Source organism: Lycium barbarum, chromosome 3 (assembly GCF_019175385.1).
Source record: "Lycium barbarum isolate Lr01 chromosome 3, ASM1917538v2, whole genome shotgun sequence".
In the NCBI taxonomy this organism is placed as follows: Eukaryota; Viridiplantae; Streptophyta; class Magnoliopsida; order Solanales; family Solanaceae; genus Lycium; species Lycium barbarum.
The window spans coordinates 115,222,887-115,232,516 of NC_083339.1; the positions used below are offsets into that span (position 1 = coordinate 115,222,887).

Below are 9,630 nucleotides of genomic sequence, written 5' to 3' on the forward strand. Positions count from 1 at the left end.
TTCCTAACACTCCTACTGATGTTTCTAACATCATTGGTAGTTCTTCTTCTACTGTTGCTACTGATGATGCTGCTAAAAAGAAATTTGAAAAAGATAACAAAATTGTTAGAGGACATCTGCTGAACCATATGTGTCACGACCCCATTTCACTAAGTCATGAGGGCACCAACCTTTTCAACCTCGGTAGGCGAACCCTTAACCCAACATTTCATAAACACATAAGTAGATAATAAATAAGCGGAAGAAAATAAAATAACAAAAGTCTCACGGTAATAATATAAGGAAGCGAAAACAAGAGAAATAAACCCCAGTATCTGGTCTGGTCATACAAGAGCATCTAACTAAATACTACAAGTCTAAATAATAAAAATACATCAATAGTCTCAAAACATATGTCTTAGAACGGAAATAAAGACATAGTAGATAGAGGAGTCTTCGGGCAGCGAACGTCCTCATTGTTATGACCCAAAGGGAAAGGCCATGACGAGCACCAGACCGTACTACTCAAGTACCAACTAACATACATCAGTGATAAAAATATAAGCATAGGTGGACCAATAAGGTCGTCATTTGACTCTCAATAAACTCATACAAACATGCATGTATCAACTGTCCTAAAAGACCCATGTGTGACAATACTGGACATGCTGTATGAGCTGGTAAGGCTATCATAACCACTTGTGACAACATATGAACTCTCAAGTCTGGACATCATCTGACTGTACATAACTGTCTACAAGCCTCTAATGGAAAAATAATATAACATGGCCAGGACAGGGCCTCGCCATACCCATAAACATATGCGCGTACATATCTATATATACATAAGACGGTGCTGACTCCTGGCATCTCCAGAACAAACGGAGTGCATCAACTTCATCCGCTGAGCTGACATCCTAATAGATGGATCACCAACTTGTATTTGCAAACTTGCGGGCATGAAACACAGCCCCCCTCCCCCGAATAATAGGAGATTCAGTACAGATAATGTACTGATTATGTAAAGCATAAGAGTAGCATATACATAAGAATCATGAAGAGAATCTGAAACTCATAAGCTCAACTGGCTGTCTGAATGCATCTGTAGGACTGAATATCTGAACATATCTATAAAACTCTGCTTAGCTAAAGATGCCTCTGAAGGCGTATGATATGCATAAGTCATAATATAACTGTTAGTGCTGTGGAACGTACAACCCGATCCATATACCATATGTTAGTGCTGAGGAACGTACGGCCCGATCCTTATATCATAAAATAATGTCGAGGAACATATGGCCCGATCCATATATCATCATTATCATCACTGTGCACTAGTTGGTCAGGTGGTAATGCGTGTATAACGCCTATCCCTTTCCCCATACCCCATACACATATAATATTGTAACACTCTGTAAATCTGAGTTAGGTGTGAAGGTATTAAATGAGAATTAATGTGACATTTTATGCATATGAAGTCCTATCAATATGAGTTTGGGTGGAAATAGTTGATTTAAGATCAAGACCAAGTAGTGAAGTACGTAAGAGTTCTTAAAATCGCCTAAGATTTGTTGACTTGTCTTGTAGGCCAATTTCGTGAAAATCCGTTGCGAATTTGGGAAAACTTCCTTTAATAGAAGTTGTATATCTTTGAAATATCTTTCCAAAGGTATATAGTGGAGCGTCAATGGACTTGCGAGTAAAAATTTATGGCCATTTTACTAACCTGCGTTTCGCGGGATCATCCTGCGAATCTCAGGATGAACACCAGAAATCACGCCCCTCTGACACGTCGTGCAGTAGGGTTGTGTTTCATGGATCAAACGTGTGATTCGCACGATGCGGCATGCCCCTTACTCGACTATAAAAACCCCCAAAACGTGAAAATTTCTTAAACCATCATTCCAATTCATCTTTGGTCGACTTTTTGAAGAGAAATAACCCTAGGGTTTCCCCAAAACATAAGGTAAGAACATCTTTAACATTATTAATCAACCCTAGCGTTAAACCCATGATTCTTAACATGATTCTTGAATGAAAAACCTAGGTTGCAAGGTAGTCTTTCTCAAACTGACTCAAGCTAGGGTTTTGGGTGTTCTTGGTTGTAAAAGTGAATTGTTGAGTTACGTAAGGCTTAATTAAGGTATGTCACTCTTTTAAAAACCTTATTATGGATATATGTCTTCTTCTCAATAGATCTTTATTGAATAAAAAGGTGAACTTATCATATAAAACCCTAATTCATGTTTTGATAGTGGTTGGTGTGTGTGAGGGGACAAGCCCACATTAAACCTTGATTGTATTATCCTCTATATACATATATGAAATCATAATCATTTTCCTCCATAAGAGATGATCAATAATGATGTTTAATTGTTGGTACTGATGGATTACAATGAACTATGACAATGGAATCTGTTTAAAGAAGTGGAAACGTTTTCAAGATTATCTACGAAATTATGGATCTTTGTAATGGCACATTGAGCTTTAATGTTAATTGATAGTGTGACTACTATGAGACAAATTGTGAATCGGCTTCTATGCTATGAACTTTGTTGTTGTGTTTGGCCTAGCTACTCGGGAGGAAGGGTAGCCACTATGGATCCTAGTGTGATAATGTCTAGCCATTCGGGAGGAAGAGTGGCCACTTCTAGGTTCGCTACCTGGGGTGTGATTATGCCAAGCTATTCGGGAGGAAGGATAGCCACCGTTGAATTTCATATTCCGGTGTGATGCGCTGCTATGATTAGGGAACCTCAATTAGGGGCGTGACAAATATACGCGTATATAACGCCTTCTGGTCAAGGGTCAATATGCATATGTATAATAAATGCAATGCTTAAGCATAATGAGTAACTAGAACTCTCAGAGTGACATAAGGTCATACTGCCTCTGATAGACATCTTTTGAGCTAACTTCATCAATGTATGAAATCTCAGGGCCCAAGAACAGAAGGAACAATCATAAAAAGGGTATAGGATCATCAAAGACTAAACTGCTCCTAATGCTTCTAACAGTAGAGTAATATGGAAGCTCGCTCATTCGTTTGTTCGTTCATATCATAAGGATTATACAAAAATGAAAGAAAATGATAGCCTTAACAAACCTGTTCTTAGCCCAACGGCTCAAGAACTTAACCCGTATCTGCTCCACGATCTATATCTAACAACAATGATACTATCGTTAACCATACAAATGATTCTCTTAATCGTATAATGAAAATTTAACTTAACCTAAAACAAAACGGGCAGCATCTCGCCCGCCTTCTCATTTTCCCAAACTCCATATATCAACAAAAAACAACCAGAACAATCTAGCAAGTGTATACATCAATAATAAGATACCATGCAGCAGCAACAAGTCATATACATTTCGCGACGAGCGACAAGCCGGAATACGATTTTCAAACACACTTCTCCTATTTTTCTTTCCTTCAAAATACATATGAATGACAACAATAACAATATACTTAAGTTACTCCAACAATTTCCAGCCACAACATAATCCAGAAATATACACCAAATCAGCCCACACAACAGCAATAATAACTTATCTGATATTCCGCAATTAATTTTGTAATTCTCAACTCATAATTTAGCTATGACCTGGGCGAACTTTAAATTTATCTAGTAGAGGAGAATTATTACCTTATATTCCAATAAATAATCTTCTTTCACCTTACTTCACTATGGCGAAAGCTCGAATCCAACTACGCGATAAAATGGAACTTCGAGATCGAGCGGTGATTGCTAGCAAAATCCGTATTTTGTTGCACTTCGTGACTTATTTAATTGTTGCTGCAATTTCCTCCTAAAGAAATTCTCCAACAGAGATGATAAGAAGTGTACGTATATATATAGCCTCTCTATACTAGAACGTTGCTGCATATGAATACACCTTAAAATGAGAATTGAGCTCTTAAGTTGTCATGTCATTATTGACCGAGAGAGAGATATCTTAAAGTGCAGCAACTATATGTCCTTTAGCATATGTATGCAATGTATGTATAATTCTCAACCTTAGCCAAAGAAACGATGTGATAAAAGTAAGATATTTGGCCCCACTAGCATGTGTTGACGGTGGAATTGTACAATTAGAGGCAAAGATAATCTCATTTAAAATAATTTATAAACTTGATCCTTATCCCATAGGCGTCAACTCAATAGACCATACAAATGATACTTTAATTGTCAAGATCCCACGTGGACATGACACTCACTACATTAATCCCTTTATTTTATAATCACACTCTGTCTCCCACTTTTACTTAAATACTAATCACTTTCAACCCTTCATATACTTATTAGTATGATCATGGGATATAACACTAGTTCACAATTTCTTTTTTCATACACAAAATATCATTTGCAATCATCTTCATCACACTTTTTCGTCTTAGATCATTTCGGGACTTCATTCCTCATATACACTGAGTTCATGATTTTCATGCTTGAATATGATCAAATTTTCTGGGCTCGGGTAAATTTTCTCATGTTGGACGGTTCAATTTCCTTGTCCAAAAATATAAAATATTATAGCTGGGACCATATTTCATTCAGATAAATTTCGAACCTCGACGAAACTTATTTTCTTCGATTTGTTTAACTTGTAATCCTTACGACACATCTGTACCATCACTCTAACCACGTATAAGCTTGGGGGATAACCTCATTTCCATTACTACTATCATTTAACTCGCACACTTTCCAGCGCATGAAAACACGAGATGTAACACTCATGCTCACCATAAAAGACTCGAATCAGCAAATCCTCGAGCAGTCAGCCACGAGGAGTAGAAGTCGTTCCCATCTGATACTCTGCATTCATAAAAGAAAGCAGCAAGTGCAGGTCAGGACAACAATTAGTACCGGTAGGTATCATAGGCCGACTAAGACTAGCTAACGTATATAAAGACAACAAAGCAAGATAAACGCATAAACCAACAATAAGCCATATCCACCGTACAAGTCATCACCTATGTTGTAGCATCTAAACCCAATTGTGCCAAGTCTCAGTGTAGTAATCCAAATCAGTACATCACAGTAGTATCACAACAATCAACAGAAACTAAGATACAATGCAATGCAATAATGTATGTAGGATGAATGCAATGCCTATGCAGCTTTGTACAACATGTCCCGGACGGAGTGACTCCACATCTCAGCGATCATGACCCATGGGGGACCCCCGAAGTCCATGTACCACTCACTCCAAAATATGACCTCGGATCACAAACACACTCTCACGATCCCGACAGAGACCTCTAGCATCGGACACTCCATCATTCCCGGTAAGAAACCTCGGGCAACGAACACTCATCAGACACTCCATCATTCCCAGCAAGAAACCTCGGGCAACGAACACTCATCTCTTTTTTACGCTCTCCAGCAGAACCTCGGAGGCTACACTCTCTCATATATTATCACCAGTACCAGAACCATGCATATGTCAATGTATCATGGAAATGCGTATGAATATGATGAAATGTGACGTCAACAACCAAACCTATCCGAAACAGTACCACAAATAGCACCCAAGTAGTATCAATAATAAGGCTACACAACAAGCCACAACGGAATCATCATTCTTATCTCAGTATCAATCAAGTAAAGTATCGCGATATCGTACTAGTCAAATACCAACTAACATATATCTGTGATAACAATATAAGCGTAGGTGGGCCAATAAGGCCGTCATATGACTCTCAATAAACTCATAGAAACATGCATGTATCAACTGTCCTAAAAAACCCATGTGAGACAATATTGGACATGTTGTATGAGCCGATAAGGCTATCATAACCACTTGTGACAACATATGAACTCTCAAGTCTGGACATAATTTGACAGTACATAACTATCTACAAGCCTCTACTGGAAACATAATATAACATGGCCGAGACAGGGCCCTGCCATACCCATAAAAATATGCGTGTACATATCTATATATACATAAGACGGTGCTAACTCCTGGCATCTCCGGATCAAACGGAGTGCATCAACTTCATCCGCTGAGATGACATCCTAATAGATGCATCACCAACCTATATCTGCAGGCCTGCGGGCATGAAACGCAGCCCCCCCCCCCCCCCCCGAATAATAGGAGAGTCAGTACGGATAATGTATTGAGTATGTAAAGCATAAGAGTAGCATATACATAAGAATCATGAAGAGAATCGGAAACTCATAAGCTCAACTGGCTGTCTAAATGCATATGTAGGGCTAAATATCTTAACATATATGTATAACTCTACTTAGCTGAGGATGCCACTGAGGGCGTATGACATGCATAAGTCATAATATAACTTTTAGTGTTGTGAAACGTACAGCTCGATCCATATACCATATGTTAGTGCCGAGGAATGTACGACCCGATCCATATATCATATAATAATGTCGAGGAACGTATGGCCCAATCCATGTATGATCATTATCATCACTGTGCACCAGCTGATATGGTGGTAATGCGTATATAACGCCTATCCATTTCCCCATATCCCATATACATATAATATACACGTATATAACACCTTCTGGTCAAGGGTCAATATGCATATGTATAATAAATGCAATGCTTAAGCATAATGAGTAACTAGAATTCTCGGAGTGACATAAGGTCGTACTGCTTCCGATAGACATCTTTTGAGCTAACATCATCAATGTATGAAATCTCAGGACCCAAGAACAGAAGGAACAATCATAAAAGGGTATAGGCTCATCAAAGACTAAACTGCTCCAAATGCTTCTAAGAGTAGAGTAATACGGAAGCTCGCTCATTCGTTTGTTCGTTCATATCATAAGGATTATGCCAAAATGAAAGAAAGGATAGTCTTAACATACCTGGTCTTAGCCCAACGACTCAAGAACTCAACCTGTATCTGCTCCACGATCTATATCTAACAACAATGATACTATCGTTAACCATGCAAATGATTCTCTTAATCGTATAACGAAAATTTAACTTATCCTAAAACAAAACGGGCAGCATCTCCCCCGCCTTCTTATTTTCCCAAACTCCACATATCAACAACAACAACCAGAACAATCTAGCAAGTGTATACATCAATAACAAGATATCATGCAGCAGCAACAAGTCATAAACATTTCACGACGAGCCACAAGCCCAGATACGATTTTCAAATACACTTCTCCTATTTTTCTTTCCTTCAAAATACATATCAGTGACAACAATAACAATATACTTAAGTTACTCCAACAATTTCCAGCCACAACATAATCCAGAAATATACACCAAATCAGCCCACACAACAGCAATAATAACTTATCTGATATTCCGCAATTAATTTTGTAATTCTCAACTCATAATTTAGCTATGACCTGGGCGAACTTTAAATTTATCTAGTAGAGGAGAATTATTACCTTATATTCCAATAAATAATCTTCTTTCACCTTACTTCACTATGGCGAAAGCTCGAATCCAACTACGCGATAAAATGGAACTTCGAGATCGAGCGGTGATTGCTAGCAAAATCCGTATTTTGTTGCACTTCGTGACTTATTTAATTGTTGCTGCAATTTCCTCCTAAAGAAATTCTCCAACAGAGATGATAAGAAGTGTACGTATATATATAGCCTCTCTATACTAGAACGTTGCTGCATATGAATACACCTTAAAATGAGAATTGAGCTCTTAAGTTGTCATGTCATTATTGACCGAGAGAGAGATATCTTAAAGTGCAGCAACTATATGTCCTTTAGCATATGTATGCAATGTATGTATAATTCTCAACCTTAGCCAAAGAAACGATGTGATAAAAGTAAGATATTTGGCCCCACTAGCATGTGTTGACGGTGGAATTGTACAATTAGAGGCAAAGATAATCTCATTTAAAATAATTTATAAACTTGATCCTTATCCCATAGGCGTCAACTCAATAGACCATACAAATGATACTTTAATTGTCAAGATCCCACGTGGACATGACACTCACTACATTAATTGCTTTAGGGGTCGTTTGGTTTAAGGTATAAGTTGGGTTATCGCAGCACTAATTTTTATATCATGTTTGGTATAAGGTATAAATTAGTGTTGGGATAAATTTTTACCTTGTACCAAACATGGTATAAAAATTAGTGCTGGGATAACCCAGCTTATACCTTCTTAACCCACTTATACATGGATTATTTTATATCATCTTTTAGATGGTATAAAATAATCCCAATAGATGGGATAAAGTAGTCCCGGGATTATGATCCCGGGACTAATGAGTCATTAAACCAAACGACCCCTTATTTTATAATCACACTTTGTCTCCCACTTTACTTAAATATTAATCACTTTCAACAGTTCATATACTCATTACTATGGCCAGGTGATATAACACTAGTCCACAACCTCTTTTTCCATACACAAAATATTATTTGCAATCATCATCGTCACATTTTTTCATCTTAAATCATTTCGGGACTTCATTCCTCATATACACGGAGTTCTTGATTTTCATGCTTGAATATGACCAAATTCTCCGAGCTCGGGTAAATTTGCCTATGTTGAACGGTTCAATTTCCTTGTCCAAAAATATGGGATATTATAGCTTGAACCGTATTTCATTCAGATAAATTTCAAACCTCATCGAAACTTATTTCTTCGATTTGTTTAACTTGTAATCCTTACGACACATCTGTACCATCACTCTAACCACCTATAAGCTTGGGGGATAACATTAAAATTTAACTCGCACGCTTTCCAGCACATGAAAACACGAGATGTAACATCCTTCCCCCTTTAGAATATTCATCCTCGAATGTTAAACTAGTCTTGTATAAGTATACTGGTTATGGTGATCTTATAACAAATCAATTCTAAATAGAACTCGTCTATCATGTTGTGCCTCTCTTTGCTTAATTTAATACCATTCTCCACCTGACATGAGTTAATATTGAATTTCTAAAGAAAGTGATCATAATTTAGCTATCTCTATAATTGACTACAACTTACTATGTTCATCTACACTTGAAACTTAAGTCGAGTTTTTCTTGTTTTAGAGTTATCCTTCCAGTAACACTGTAGAATAGGAGCTTTCTTAGTTTGAATAGTTGGAAATGAGTCTCCTTCTTAGTAATGACTCTCGGTTGCAATACTCACTTGACACCTCAGGAATATCCTCTAAAGAGATATAAGTGAGTCACTCCCTTAATATGATCCTCCTTGATACTTGAACTCGTCAATCCCTTTTCTTGCTCAATTAGTCTAGATACCTTTCGTCCTTATCATTACTTCTTCCCATAATCTTAATCGTATAGTTATTACCTCTATACCCGTATTATTAAATCAACCATATGAATCATGTCATCTCTTAACCTCTCGTGATTACGTAATAATCAGGAAACTTCTTCTTATCTTTAGAATCTTCTTCGGGTGTCTCTTCTCACTTAACTTATATCTAAACAAAGGTTACAATTGATGTATCCTCTTAAGGGGTTTTAAATCCCATGTTAATCATGTCCTGTAATGAATATCTCGAGAGCACTCCTTTGAGGTAAATACTCATATCACGTCTCGAGTGAACACTTATATAGGTAGTTTTCTCTATACTACCCCTATCATCACATGAAGGTGAATACCACCTCTATTCTATCATATGCCTATTTTTCAACTTTATTTCACAATTTTCATTACTTTACGAAGTAC

General features: G+C 37.3%; 1 long non-coding RNA gene across 1 annotated transcript; it reads right to left on the minus strand.

Moving 5' to 3' along the window:
- Window positions 1-289: 289 nt before the first annotated feature.
- On the minus strand, window positions 290-8,179 carry LOC132631914 (uncharacterized). Its single transcript, XR_009579179.1, has 3 exons — window positions 7,359-8,179; window positions 6,819-6,874; window positions 290-4,796 (listed from the first exon to the last, which is right to left on the minus strand). It is a non-coding gene; the product is annotated as an uncharacterized LOC132631914 (long non-coding RNA).
- Window positions 8,180-9,630: the final 1,451 nt, after the last annotated feature.